Source organism: Primulina eburnea, chromosome 10, assembly GCF_022965805.1.
Source record: "Primulina eburnea isolate SZY01 chromosome 10, ASM2296580v1, whole genome shotgun sequence".
Classification (NCBI taxonomy): domain Eukaryota; kingdom Viridiplantae; phylum Streptophyta; class Magnoliopsida; order Lamiales; family Gesneriaceae; genus Primulina; species Primulina eburnea.
Window position 1 is genome coordinate 23,323,238 of NC_133110.1, and position 16,328 is coordinate 23,339,565.

Here is a 16,328-nt window from a genome sequence, read left to right on the forward strand (position 1 = left end):
AGTCCACGAAGACCCGCAGAATATCATAATTCGCCACTCGGGCTTGGATCACTAAGGCATCGTTGTGGGGTAGATTCACCCCTCTCAGGTCCTCCGGGCCGAAACTGATGATTGCCTCATTCTTCCTCGATCCTTCCACCTCCAAACACTCTCTCCTACTCCTCGACTTCCTCGTCCGATTAGAGTCTCCATCAGTAGAGCCTCCGGATATCATTTTAATCGTCCCCACAACCGGGGGCGACTTTTTCCTTTGCTCAGGCTCAGGCCCCCTTCTCCTCCCGGGCTCAATCCCGGGATTGCTTCTGACACCTCCTCCCCGGGAACTGGATCCGGGCTGCCGGGATGTCCATGGCGGCAACCTAGGCATCTGTGTATGGATAATGGGCTTTGGGAGGGAAGGCGCAACATAATTTCCCTTCAGAACTTTGCAATCCTCGGTGTTATGGTATCCCAACTTGTGAAGAGCACAAAATCCCTTTTTCTCTGGCCGGGACAGCTGCTGGTCCGGGGCCAAATCTCTACTACACTCCTGCACCTCCCTTTCTCGGGCAATCTTCAAAGGCACATGATGGGAGAAATGCCCTGGATTGCCCCTCTTTTGCCCCTTCTCCTCGGGCTTAGATGTCCGGTCTCCTCTTTCTTTCCTCATGGCTTCCCTCTTTTGCTTTTGAGCTTCCTCCATATTTATGTACTTTTCTTCCCAGGATAACAGGTCCTCAAAATCCAGGGTACCTTTTTCGTTAGTGACTTAAATAATTCTCCTTCCCTCAAACCTTGAGTGAAGGCTGTAGTCTTAGTCTCGCCGGCGCAAGATGGGACGTCTAAGGCTACCCTGTTAAACCTTCTGATATAAGCCCTCAAACTCTCTTCCGGGCTCTGCTTCACCTCAAAAAGACTAAAAGCAGTCTTTTTGTACTTCTTGCTGCTACTGAAGTGGTGTAGGAATACTTTTTGGAAATCTCTGAAGGAATGCACACTTTGAGGGGGCAAACCCTCAAACCATCTCTGGGCGGAGTCCACCAGAGTTGTTAAGAATACCTTGCACTTGATTCGGTCAGTGTAGCAGTGCAGCATGGCCATGTTTTCGAATCTGGCGAGATGCTCCTCCGGGTCTGCATTGCCATCGTAATCTTTTACTTTGGCAGACTTGAAATTCCCGGGAAGAGGCTCCCGGACAATAATATCAGCAAACGGGCACCCTTTGGCAACGACCCGGGCAGCGCTACGGCTCTCCAACTGTCCCTCTAGAACCCTCATCTTTTGCTTTAACTCCCTCAACTCCTCTGCTGTAGTTGGAGCTTTTGACCCGACACTATAATCCATGTTACCTCTGAAAGCGGACCGGTTACGGTGGCCGGAAGCGCAACGGAAGTCAAAAATTTTTAATTTTAGCACAAAAATTCGGCCACCATATATATTTTGTGTAATATTTACAAAATCACAAAAACATGCATAGGATGTTTAAGAAAGATTTACCTATCAACCCCTTAGAGTTGATGAATGGCACCAACTAAAGTGTAAACACTTTAGCTCTTGTATGGATGAAAATCTACAAGCACACCTTCTTCCTCTTCAAGAATTAGGCCCACCACTTAACTATGTAAACCCCTTCAAATATTGCACTAGAAATTTTTGAAGATTTATCAAAAAGAAGTGAGTATTCTCCAAGAAAATGAAGAACACAAGATGAGAGAAAAATGAGAGTAAAAATCTCCTTCAATTTTCGGCCAAAGTGAGAGAGAGGAGTGTGGGAGACTAGCCTAGGTTGTTGTGTAAAGTTGTCTCTCAAAAGTTGCATGCTTTTGAATTTTTTAATAAAAAGTATTCACAACCTTTTCACCTCCCAAGCATGCAAACCCTAGCATGTCTCACATATATATAATATGGTTTTTTTAACACATTAAAAACCATAGACTAAATTTTAATTATCTCAAACATTTTGAGATTAATTAAATATTACTTGAATTTATTCAAGTCCCACTAGTTAAATAATTATTTTAATTGAGCTCTACAAGACTCAATATTATTAATTCAACACTTGAATTATTTTTAATTATTTGGACTCTACTAGGTCCACTAGTGTTTAATTAATTCAACACTTGAATTAATTTAATTTAGTCTCCAATAATGTTTATGAAAATCACAATTTTCAACTACATTATTTACTTGGCCAAATTTTAATCTTAGGAACATTTCCATAAATTAAAATTTATATTTCTCTCTTAGAAGTCATACTTCTATTTTTCTTAACGCTTATAAACACATTTATAAGCCGTTCAACACATTGAACTATTTTACTTCTCATCGGGATTTACAAAGCAAGTACTTGTGTGGCCCTCAATGGTTCATTGATACAACTAGCCGTGGGTTCACATCTCTATGTGATTCGGACTAAACATGTCCTTATTCGAGCATACCCCAATTGCTCCATTCTTACTTATCAACTCCTTGATAGTAAGAACGTCAGAACTCAAGTCTGATAGTACCCAACCAATCACGTTAAACGCCAAGCAGCATCGCTTACGTGATTCCCTAGGTATCACATGATAGTGCCTGCAAGAACCATTCAATTATGGTTAGCGTACAGTACGGTCCCTTCAACTCATATATCCCGACCGATTCGACAACTATTGGTTTATCGAGAGTTGTCAATGAATCGATACTATGTGTCATGTTGTGGTTGCATCGATGGTGTAATCTATGAAACCCCTTTCATAATTACCACCATACTCTGATCAGAGATTTCAACCCACACATACTTGAAAAACACATAGGATATCCATACCCGTAGGTAAGCGGTGAATCCCCGACTACAATGCATCGACTCCTATGTGTTTCGACAGAACACCCAACCTTGCCACCTGATGACCCCATGAGAGTCGGTAAACAAGTCAAAGTGTAATTCTAGCACATAGAGTCTCAATGTTGTCCCGGGTCATAAGGACTAATTCTGTACAACCATAAACCAGGACTTTTCCACTCGATAAGTGAGAACCACTTGGAAAGTCCTTTTATGGAGGGTTGTTCAGTGCACTCTACAAGGAGCACCTATCTGTATGTTCGGACATCACAATGTCCCCTACCAATGAAACATGGTACTCACATCGCAGATACTAGTCTCTAACTCGAGCGGCCTTTATCCTTCTTAGTGGCGGCTGAATCGACTAGGAACGGTTTAGAATATACAGTATTCCAAATATGAGTTTCATGATACTCATCATATGAGCATCTCATATTCTTTCTACTATTTGTATATTCAAGGACTTTATCTATGCAACTAGCATGGGTATAAGGATAAAGATGCGCCAAATTAATAAATTCAAATATTATTAAAATAAAGATCGTTTATACAAAGAGTTTCATCGTGAACAGTCGGCCAACACTTGGCTCGACGTGCACCTAATCTAACAACCTCCACTCACTTCCTCCTCCTCCCTCCGTTCCTGCTCCTGCTCCTGCTCTTGTTCTCGCTCGGGCGGCGTGTTGTGTCGAGAAACTTCTTTGTTGCCCATAGCTTGAGCTATTGCGTCGGCCATCATTTTTTTCAACTCTTCACGGGTCATAGTTACGAGATTCTGCTCAGTGTTATTAACACCCACTTGTCTTGAAGATTGTCCCCCGTCCCCCTGGGCCCGGGAGTTATTTTGGTCTGTTCTCCTAGTGCGAGCCATATCAACGTCTCAAGCTCAATATATTTCCCACAGACGGCGCCAATGATAAGATCTCGTTGAAATGGGCGAGCCGGGTAAGGAGCTCCAACGGATCAAATCAACAATTTATAATGTTTGGGAATTTTGAACGAAGACAATGGCCTGGACAGCACCTGCGAACAATGAGAAAAACTCGTGAATGGATGTCGGAGGGGTGTCCGACGTAGCCACTCCGATGCTAAAGTTAGCAGATGGAAGATGATGAACTCAAGCAATATTTGAGGATAAATACGTAGAGTGCTTAAAGTTCAAAGGTTTTTCAGAATCATTTAATGACATTAATACCTGCTATTTATAGGAGAGGAATGGGTAGTTACCTCGATTCTCGTGTCATCTACTAAGTCGGTTTACCATACTAGCTTCTGATGACTTCTCGGACACTCCAAATCCAAGTCTGATGACTTCTCGGACACTCCAAGCCCATGTTGCTCTGACAGATTAGATCGCCTGTATTAATCACACTCAAGTGCAGTTCACTTCTCGAGGTTGCCCAAGTGATTGTGCCCGGAGAGCTGAGAAGCACCCGGCTAGCTCTATGAGGACCCGGGTTATTGGAAAAGGACTGCGATTAAAGTCATCACACCCGGGAAAGGAAGATTTACCCGGGCGTTCACACAACGACCCGATACCCCGGGTTGTACATATGGGTACCGGGTGAACGAACCCATTTCCTTATCGGGGTATCAGGGGGCTTGAACTCGCATGCATACAGTGGATGCATTGATATTTGTCATCTAATAGCATCGAGCAGATTACCATCATTTTCATCTTCATCATTTCCAAGCTTATACATGCTGAAATGTTTGACCCTGAATTTCCGTTCTCCTTAGATTGGATTATATCTCACAAACTCGGCACCTTGATCTTCGGCTTTTCTTTTAAGCATTTCTTTGTACCTCTCGATCCTTGGTCCCACGATATATTGCTGGCCAGTCATCTTGTCAAAACATTTTATATTAAGAAGAGTCACCTCGGCAGGTTTATTGAGACCTTGTCCAATTGGATTTCCCCAAAGAACTTTATGCTACCAAAACCATGTCTTCCAAAAACAAAGTCCTTTATATTGCAGCAGAAACCTTGTTCAGCTCTTTCCTTTGCAGCTAGCTCCTGCAATCGTGGCTCCTTATAATAATCAGAGTGACAAGCTCAGCATCAGTGCCTCAATGTTGGTTCCATGCTCGAACACAATAGCAGCTTAGCCAGCTCTTGGCTTCCGAGAGTGATATAAGAATCCCCTTTACATGTGGAACGACCTTCGAGGACTTTGGTTTTGGGTTATGTTTGACATAATTAACTTGTTCATTAGCCGCACCGTTTTCCATAGAGTCTTCAGCAGCGGAAGCTGAATCGTAACCAGATAGCCACTTTTCGTACATCATATATGGAGCCGTACATCAGTTTTCACTTTTAGAGCAAGCATGGAGACGCTGCCCAAGTCATCTTACTCATTTCCAATTCCTAATATAAAATCAAATGTCACACACACTGCACTGGGCTAAGCCGCAAACATTGGAAGCCAAAAAAATTGTGCGCATAATTGAAGTCTAAGGACATTATAGGCAGTCATTAATGGATAAAAATTACAGTAATTTTGGACCATTCCATGCAAAATTAATATCTCGTGCATAGTTTAAGATTTCAGCTTTACGACTGTGCTGAGCACGGGGAGGAATTGATTCACTTTTTAATGCAAAAATAACTTGCAACAAGCATGCCATCAAGCAAACAAGGGGATTTGGCAAACAAAATAAGGTCCTTAACCCTTGGGATGATTTGAATTCATTCTAAAATATATATTTTCTCCTTTCTTCATTTGACTCTTTCAGCAATAAGAGATTGTGAAACTGCAACAATACCTTCTTATGAATATTCATTTTTATACACACATAAGTTGTAGTTTCTTCTCATTTAATACTTTTATATGCCTAATGAAACAATCCGGTAACTGATATGTCACGACAATTAAATATACGTCGCTTGGGAAATAAACCCCAAACCACTCTAACTGGGCATTTTTATTTCGTCCAAGTGTGAAACACGTAATGCTAAAATTTACTGGAGAATCAATTTTTTAAGGGTAAATTGTGTATGAGTACCTTTTGAAAAAGAACTTTGGTTCTAGTACCTGGAAAGAGAAGAATTTTAAATATATACCAAAAATACCCTTTCCTCATATTAAAGTTTTAATTGATCCCGCGCTCCCGAAAATGCTATCAGAGCCTAAGGTTGATTTATTTCAAACACAAATTTTATTATTACTAGTAACTAATTGTATGAGAAGGAGAATTTTGAAAAAATTATGGATCTGAACTTCGGTTCAAGGAAAATAATTCACAAGGAATATTCCAATATATTGGAATATAAACAAGTACATCTAACTATTGTTAGATATCAGAAACAGACAGGAAAGCTACTTCACCCTCAGGTAAAATCTCAGGTAAACTTATGATTCAAAATAATAAGTTTCTGGAGATAGTTCCAGACTCCTCTAAGCTCTCTTTAGATCTTAGAGAAATTCAAAAGACAGTCCAAAATTATGGCAATATGCTGTATTTTGTACCGCAACGAGTTGAGAAAATCCTTGAAACCCAAGAAGAAATTCTGGGACTATTAAAGGATATTCAAACAAGAATTCAGAAACTGGAACAACAACCAAGTTCTAGTAGAAGAACTTCAGGAGGTTGGTTACCACCATCTTTTGGTACTGAACCTTTGTTACATCAACAAGGGAAGGCCAGAGTGGTGTCAAAACCTTTAACTAAAGAAGAAAAGATGATCAATCTAATTAAGTCTGTCTCAGAAAAGAAATTAATCTGATGACAACTTTAGAAAGGATTGGTCTGGAAGATCTACAAGAGCTTGCGGAATCTTTCGCAAATCTCAAAGTAGTAGATCTAAGGATGAACACAACAGTAGGTGAAACACCACCTGCTATAACCTGGTCATCCTCTCAAGAACCACCAAGGGAAAGTGTGGGATCTCGAAATGTAAACATGAGAGAATCTCAATCTGATTTCCATACTGGTGGAGGATCACACCCAGCAGGGACAAGGGTAAGGAGAAATCAAATTCCTTTGCACCAAACACCCTATGGAAAAACTATTTTAGATCCTATACATCCTTACGGGGTTATGCTTAACCTTGATATATTAGACTTCAAAAACAGATAAGATCTCATAGATGATTGGACATCTGCTATGAGAATTGCAGCAGGAACACTCGATCTCAACAAAGAAGGATTCATTAAACTTTTGGAAATGAGTCTTATGGGATCAGTAAAAATTGCTTGGGACATGACTTCATCAGACATGAAAGAGTCAGTCCTAGTTGGAGAATCTCTTAGTGAGATCGCTGGAAAAATGGCTACCCTATTTAAAGCACATTTTATAGGGGTAGACTATTTCAACAGTCAAGATACAGAGAAGAAGAAGAAATACACTCAAGCTCTGTATAGTCTTGAATTACATGACATATGTTTGGTGGATGAATACATTATGTTATTCACTAAATAAAGATGGAATTCAGGAGTCGAAGAAGATATAGCTATGCAGCTTTTCTTCGCAAAAATGCCGAGCCCTTGGAGAGAAATGCTCATAAGGGAATACGTACCTGGTAATCCAGATACGTTGGCAAGAAGAGCCTCTTTCCTTAAAGGAAAATTGGCAGAATGGTGTCATATGGCAGCATTACAAAAGAATTACAAACGTTTAAGGGGTATCAATAAAAGAACTCCTTTGTGTTGTAAAGAAAATGATCTTCCAACTATTATTGGAAGTAAACCACAGAATCATAAGAGGAAAAGTTTTAGGACTCATCCTTATACACGAAGTGGAAGAAGTTCTTGGAAACCAAGAACTGTTTGGTCTAGACAGAAAGCCAGATCTTATAAATCTGGGCAAAGAAGCGGACCATCAAGAAGTAGGATATCATCCCAAGCATCGAGTACATCTCGAAGCACAGGAAGAACACCTACGAAGAAAACTTTCAGAAGAGCTCATACTCGAGCCAATGAAAGTTTCAAGGATTGCAATTGCTGGACATGTGGAGCAAGAGGACATATCTCGACCAACTGTCCAGAAAATGAAAACAGAGGTACTAAACGCTTTGATCCTACCCCGGATATTGAAGAAGCAGTTTATTACCAAGATCTTATTCAAGTATACCGATTTGAGGACATCGCCTCAGATGAAAGTATATATGAAGAAGAAGAAGTCTTAAGTCAGGAAGACTCTGATGGAACAGAATCGGAATCTGACTGAAGACGAGGTGTTTCGACACGAAACACATGAAGATCTGTCTGGGTTTTTCAGTCAGACAACAATATCTCATAACATGGTTCAAAGAATCATGAGAGAAAATCCGAGTCTACAGAAATATCAAGGTTTCTCTGCAGGACAGGTAGAAAAGTTCTTAGGAAGTATTGGCCTAAGAAACAGAAAGCATCATCTAATCTATAAAGTTTCTAGAAGGGAAATGGCAATCCCGATGGAACTTACAAGGAATAGAATGGAGATGCAGTTAATTCCTTCCGAAGAAATTAAGGAGGAATTACAAAAACTAAAGATAGAAGTAGCAAGGACTATGTCCTGGATTCATATCGGAGCAATCCAGATTATGATAAAGGCTACTTTCAAAGAAGGGATAGATTCACCAATTGATATTGCTATATGCGATAAAAGAATTGGGAATCTACAAGATTCAGTACTGGGAACAATCTCAGGAAACCTCTGTGCAGGAAAAATTGTAGGAGTAATCTATCCAAGGATAGCCTACAATCTAGCAGATCGAGACTTCAGCCGAGCCTTGACATTGCATCAGAACTTCAAGGAAGAAAGGCTGATGAAAGAAGGTAATAGGCCATACTCTATTACCTATCAAATTTCATATGCTCTATCTAATACACATCATTCGGAATTGTTTATTAGAAATGAGTTTATTGAAATCCCTGAGATATTTGGAAAAGTTGCTCAGGCAATTTATCCAGAAAGAGTCGAGTTTCCTTTAATACAGGAAACAGATATCCAGATCCAAGACAAACCAATTCTACAGAGGAATCAAAGTCTTAGACTGGAATCAAGAAGACTATCTTTTCAAGGAAATAGAATTACAAGTTATAGATGGGATAAAAAGCCTGTCATAGAGACCCAACAGGAGCTGAAAAGTTTTTCTACAATAGGAAAGCTCAGATGCCCAGAAGGTTGGAAGGAAGTAGAAATAGTATTTGATATTACAAAACAAAGGAATCAATTTCCTTGTAATTCAATATACTATTTGGAACAACCGATGATAGGAACTTACCAAGGACTGATTAATATCGGAGAATTGGAGGTTGACATTCAAGGAATTCCAGGGAAAGAATCAGATCGACTGATTCTTGGACTAGAGTTTCTAGAGGAACACAAACCTTGGAAACGTCTAGAGTATGGAATGGAGTTTATGGCAGAGGATAAAATGTGGAAAATCCAATGACCACAAGTCCATTCTCCATATACATTCCAGTAGGAATGTTATATGAACAATATAAAGCAGAATACTTTGCTGCTTATATTGATTCAGGGGCTGGAATATGCACAGCAAAACGAGGAGTTTTTCCAAATAATTTGGAGGAAGAATTACCAAAGATTGTTGGAAGAGATTTTTCCAGAAGAATATTAATCTTATGTAAAGGGATTAAGATGACTGAAATTATGATTGGCGGTGCAGGACAAACACCTTGGTACAAGGTAAAGACACCACCAATTTATTTTCATGATACAGGATCTGACATATTGTTAGGAAATAATTTCCTACAAATGTTCAAGTCCTATACACAAGAAAATGAGACTAGAAGATTAGTGTTCACAACACCATGTGCTCACAAAATCATAGTCCAGAGACTACAAGAGGCATTTTACAGAAAATTGCCAATCCAGTTTCGCAGCAAGCATGGTGATTCAGGAAAGCTTCTGAACCCAAAAATGAAGGATTCTAGACGGTTTGGAGAAACAATGCTCCAGTTGAGAGCAGATAAGGAACTCCAACCAGAAGATAGAGAATGCCTTAAAATAACTCTACATACAAATGAAGTAGAGTTTGAAGCTAAGGTATCATTGGAAGATGTCAAGAAAAGGATCAAAGAAAATTATAATGAAGATCCCTTGGCATGGTGGGACAAAAATCAACTCAAGGCTTGCCTTAAGATTAAGGAAGGCAAAGAGTATGAATTTGTCCGTTGTAAGCCCATCCCAATTAACATCATTGATCAAAGGGATATGCAGATAATAATCAAGGAACATTTGGACCTTGGTTTGGTCAAAGCAGGTATGTCACCATATAGCAGTCCAGGGTTTTTGGTAAGAAATCATGGTGAGATAAAAAGAGGAAAACCCAGATTGGTTATTAATTATCAAGATATTAATAAAATTCTGGAGTTTGATGGGTATTTTATACCTAGTAGAGAACACTTGATTAGTTGCATACGCAACGCCAAGGTATTCTCTAAGTTTGATTGTAAGTCCGGATTTTATCAGATTCGGATGGAGGAAGGAAGCAAGAAATTCACAGCTTTCTCCACACCTCAAGGACATTATATTTGGGAAGTATTACCAATTGGATTGGCTAATTCACCCCAGATATTTCAAAGGAAAATGGATAATCTTTTCAAAGATTATTTTAAGTTTATGTTTGTTTATATTGATGATGTTTTAATAGCATCTAAAGATATGAATGAACATGTCAAGCATTTGGAGATTTTCTCTAATGTTTATAAGAAAGAAGGACTGGTTTTATCTGAAAAGAAAGCAGTCATTGCTACAAGAAAGATTGAATTCCTTGGAATTGAAATCGATGAGTCAGGAATAATTCTGCAAGACCACATAGTCGAAAAGGTGCAGAATTTTCCAGAAAGTCTCAAAGACAAGAAGCTTGCTGGGATGTTTATCAAAAACCTCGCAAAACATAGGAAGGTGTTCAGTCCATTGTTGAAAAAAGATGCTAGATTTATATGGACAGACGAACACACAAAAGGACTTATACATTTAAAGGAGGTTTGCAAAAAGCTTCCGAAAATGGCTATTCCTCAAGATGAAGATGATCTGGTGTTATATACTGATGCCAATGATCATTGGTGGGCAGCAGTTCTTACTAAGCTCACCCCAGATGGAGAACAACCATGCAGATATTGTAGTGGGTTATTCTCAGATGCAGAAGCCATAAGATGGCATATCAACAAAAAGGAATTTTATGCAGTAAAGAGGGCTTTTGAAAAATGGCCATTATTTCTACTTGCAAAGAAATTCACTTTGAAAGTTGATAACACACAATTTAAAGCTTTTTTAAGGAATAGAATTGAGTCTAAAGCTGAGAAGGCTAGATTATTACGATGGCAAGCCATATGTCAAAATTATATTTTTGATATTGTGATAATTAAATCTCATGAAAATATTCTTGCAGATTTTTTAACAAGAGATGGACAACATTGACATTGATGCTATTATCAAGATGCAGAGGCATTTGAGGGAACACCTTGAAATGCTTCAAACCGAGTTTAACAAGTTGGCCGTTAACGCAGAAGTTGCGGGAAGGCTACAACAAGCTGATAAGAGAATTGTCTCTGATCGAATTACAGGTTGTTTACAGGCATATACTCAGTTATGGTCTTTATTGCAAAGGCCTATCCTCCAAGGTATTGAGAAGCCACTGGTTTCCCAAATGGAGAGTTTTTGAGTACAGGACTATATACCTGTAGCGGGGGATTCAAATACCCCTTGCACAAGTGTTAAGTCGGGATCATCACCAGATGAGTCGGCTGAAACAAAAATTGAGACTCCTGATCCTTATCTTGAGTCATCAAGTCAACCCTTCACCTCAGGGATTGAAGAAGGAGAGATCAACCTTAGGCCTCGTATTGACAAAGGCAAATCTAAGGTTGGTATTAACGAATCAACAATTTCTCCATTTCAGGTCTATCAGCAGAATTGGGAGAAATTAAAAACAAGAATTGGCATTAACCCAGCTACCAATAGGGTTGATGTTTCAGGAAAATATCCAAGGGTATGGATGAAACAAAATTCATATCCAAAGGAGGTCAAGGCATGGTATGAATTCGGGGCTCTTGCCTCAGTTTATACAACATCACCCAGCTTTCCGGAAATCTCAGGTTTACCAAAGTGGATCCAGGAAGCTGTTCAGGAGACTTGGGCAAACAATGATTATTTGTCCAGAGGAGATGTTTTGGAGCTATACTTCTTTAGTGCAGCACCAGAACCAGCAGGGAAAGGTTCTCACGAAGCCTTTCATTTCATCAAGCTAAGGAGGCCGGATACAAATGTCCAAAAATTTATCAAGGATCCTCCAACAGAAGAAACACCCCTGGTTGCTTCAATTTCTGAAGATGATATGTCTACCAGAAGAGCTTGGGGTGTAAGGCCCGAGATGTCATCATTTTGTGAGAACCCGAAAATTAAATAATTGATTTAAATTATTGAATGGCATTTTTGTGATTTTCGGATGGCATTTTCGTAATTATTTGAGGGAAATGGCATTTTCGTAATCATTGGATGGCAATGGCATTTTCGTAATTATTGGAGGCAATGGCATTTTCGTAATTTTGAGAGAAATGGGCAAAAATTTGAGATGAGGCCACGTATGATTGCATGCACAAAATATATATATGTACAAACCGATTCTCTCCATCAGAATAAGGAAGAAAGAAAAGAAATAGGGGAGAAGCTCCAAGTTCTTCCGAGGGAGAAATTTAATAGTGCGCAAAATCCGTCCGTTCGATTTTAAATCCGACTTCAGTACTGTGTTCCTATCAACATAGGCTATAACTGGACGTAAGTTTTGTTACGTTTAGACAAGATTTGAATTTATGATATTGTCAGAATTGAATATGATTCGGATATGATGTTTCTACTAAAGTAGACATTATAGAATTGAAGTCAGATTAAAGAACAGAATGTTCCTGTAATTGTTATGATTTTTGAAAGATATTGACTGAGATTTTATATCAGAATTGTGTTAATATTCAGAGTATGAATTATGTGGGCACAGATTATGAGTTCAGTATTATATTTGTGATGTTCAGATTGACGGGGTTATTCAGATTGTATTGTTATGCCATCGAAACATCAGTTGAGTTAGATTGATCAGATTCAGATATGATTTCGATTAGATTGTGATATTATTGATATGACTCAGATTGTATCTTGTTCAGACATTGATCAGATTGTATACTGAATTGAGTATTGATCAGAACAGAGTGTATATTGAGTTATTCACTGATACAGCGTATTCAATATTGTCATTTCAGATTCGAGATGGACAGATTTGAATACAGGTCTTCGTCATCGTCAGACCGGGACGACAAAGGTATAATTCATGTGATATTCGGGAAGACACAACTCAAATAAGATCCTATTTGAGTTTCCCAATAAAATCACATACTATATTATTGTTATATTCTGATATGAATATTCTTTGTTTATATGCTGATATGAGCATGCTTTGTTTACAGATTAATATTCATTGCATTTAAGATAGGAGAGTCGTTGACAGCCATTGTCAAATATCTAGATGTTCGGTGTATCTCAACTTAGGAGCAGCCCTGACTCCTATTGCAGTCGTTGATACAGCTCAGACCGAAGTCTAGGAATAAGACGTACAGTCACCCCGAGTGGGAGGGTAGGTGACAGCCATTGACGTCTTATTCACAACGGGATCCCTAGAGTTATAGTTGAGTCGAGTCTAGACATGATTTGACTAGAACTGCATGTGGTTATGAATGTGGTTTCATAGATTATGAAACCCATGTGTATTGCTTTCAGTTATGACAGCATGTTTATATGATTTGATTTAAATTGCATGTTTATCTGAATTGAGTTGCATGCTTATTTGATTTGATTTCATAGATTATGAAATCTAGTATTTTGAATATGATCATGATAGCATGTTTTATGATTTAGAGTGTTTCTATACATGCTTACCATGTTTTATACTGGGATTTATTCTCACCGGAGTTATCCGGCTGTTGTCTTGTTTTGTATGTGTGCATGACAACAGGTGGGGATGGATCGGGGTCAAGAAGATGATAAGAGAAGACGAGTTAGCGTGGTGATTCCGGACTTATTGTAGACTTGGTTTTATTACTTGAATTTAGTAACTGAACCTTAGACCTATTTTGTACAGTATGGTACTTTTATACTGAATTTTAGTTTTATACAGAGATGTATATTATTTAGATTCCATTACCTTCCGCATTTACATTTTAAAAAAAGAAAAATTTTTAGACCCTGTTTATCAGAACTGATAATTAAATCCCAACGATGATTAAGAAGATGATTAGCGTCCGGGTCCCCACATGGGGTCTATGGGTCTGTCTCACTGAGATGGACAAAGTCAAGTTTCCGTTCAAATTTTATAACCATTCAGTGAACGGATCATTCCTGTTAAATACCATGACAGGAAAAACAACAAGTTTTGCAGAAGATTTATTCGAGAAAAAGAGAAATCTTTTGTGGAACAGCAAGCTGCCGGCAAGTAAAGAAACTCGTCGGAAATTCTGTAACATGGCACATGTAGGAAGATGGTCTGAAAACATCTGTCCAGAATGCCAGAACCAGAAGGAACCAGAATTCGGTAAAGGATTCAAACCGAGATCTGATCGGAAACACTTTACCGATACAAGCATAAGTGGGGATGGACCACATTCACGATTTCCTCGAGGACAGCGAAAGCCAAAGATTCCTCGACAAAATTAATAGTGGACATGTGACACACCCAAAGAAGGACCACCATGTGAAAATTCATGTGAGTGGAAAAACAAGGACCACCAATAATAGGTGGAAGGTGACTCGTTAACCACTAATAATAAAGTGGAAAAATACAAGAGAACATTGGATACCAAAACTAAAAGGAATCCAATGAAGAAAAAGCAAAATAACTGGTCCCGAAATCTTATCTATAAATAAGGACAGAATGGAACCAGGAAAAAACATACCAAGAAAGAAAACCTAAAGAAGATGTATTTTACATATCTGAAGGTTTTGAAAAGAAAACTCAAGTATGAAAGAAGTGAGATAAAAGCCCTCAGATCAATAGCTCAAATGTACCAAGAAAAAGGGGATGAAATTACAGCTGATCTTTTCCAAACGCATTCCTACTGGCAGTGCGGTGAAATTAAAGAATGGGAAAAGTTGATGTCTAGATTAATAATCTAGAAAAAGACAGGAAAGGACCACTCAACCACCGAAGGGTCCATATGCAAGCTGTAAAGGCTTATCAAGATTTGAATTCCGAGTTTCAAATCCGAAGAAGCCTTCTATAAATAAGGAAGCAGAAGGAAGATGAAGGCATCGATCAACCTCTTCATTTTTCTTCCAAACCATTTGTAATATTTTCTTTCAAGTTTATGAGTGTTGTAAGTTCAGCTACTATTAGTAGCTAAACAAGTTTCTCCTCCTCTACAGGAGGTTACTATGTATTAATAAATGATATGTGTTTGAATAAAAGAGATCTTTGCTCTCAGCCCCTCTCATGTATTATTTTCAAAATTTTATTTTATACTGTACACTCTAAGGTAGGAAACGAATTAGAGTTGTGCCAAGTGCTGCTGAAGGAATCTGCGTCTGTAACCATCGGTTGCGATCGTGTGGTTGGACTGTGAGGAGCAGTTCGTAAAATACGGTGGATATAACCCGGCGGTACTTCGGTCAAAAAGGTATAAAATTTAATTTATTTTACGGAAGCATGATGGGCCATTATCTAAAAGAAAAAATCAATTAATTAAATATAAAGTTGAAGGGTAATTTTGGAAACTAGGTAGTGGAAACAAACTTTTGAAGATTCGGGTACTGAAACGTAAGTCACCCATTTTTTAATGTGCTGTTAGTTGTTTGATTTGACTATGACTGCTCAGGCATCATGAGAATTTTTACGTTATCCACATAATAGATATCAGCCATGTACTTACCATCTCTATCCTGGACCTTGTGCCCATTTACTAAAGTGGAGACATCTTTCTGCTGAAGTTTGCCTACAAAAATAAATAAAATATAATAAGTGAAACCGTCGATAAAATATTATTCCAGTAGAAACAGGGCATCCATCACGTGTAATCAGAATTTGCTTATCCTATCCAACTGAGACAATCAACGGCCAGTGAACTAATAGCAACTGTAACGAACCGTATTTTTGCTACGTAAAATTCGCGGAAAAATTTAAAATTTTCTTAAATAAAAACATCCATACGGTTGTCAACTCATCGCTCCTAAAAATATCTTGGAAAGCATCCATCACCAATAAAATTTACTAACAAAATACTTGTTCCAAACATCCCTCACAAAAACATAAAATCAGAGTATTTTAAACTTGCATAAAAATATTAAAACAACGTGGGCGGTCCTCGGGTCTAGCCTGCTGCTCAGTCCAAGCCTGCTCCTCGGTCCTCACATCATGTCTCCTTATAGACATCCTCACCTGCATCGATCAAGTATAGTGAGTCTAAAGACTCAAAACGTATAAACTTGAAGTAACAAGTACTACATAATAAAACCAGATGCAACTTTAAAATAAAACATACATACTTGAAGCTTGGCTTTGAAATGAACTTGAACTTGCATACATACATAGACGTGCCTT

The 16,328-nt window shown here is 38.6% G+C and overlaps 1 long non-coding RNA gene across 1 annotated transcript; it reads right to left on the reverse strand.

Moving 5' to 3' along the window:
* Positions 1–4,471: 4,471 nt before the first annotated feature.
* Positions 4,472–15,826, reverse strand: LOC140803226 (uncharacterized). Its single transcript, XR_012111799.1, has 2 exons — positions 15,549–15,826; positions 4,472–5,765 (listed from the first exon to the last, which is right to left on the reverse strand). It is a non-coding gene; the product is annotated as an uncharacterized lncRNA (long non-coding RNA).
* Positions 15,827–16,328: the final 502 nt, after the last annotated feature.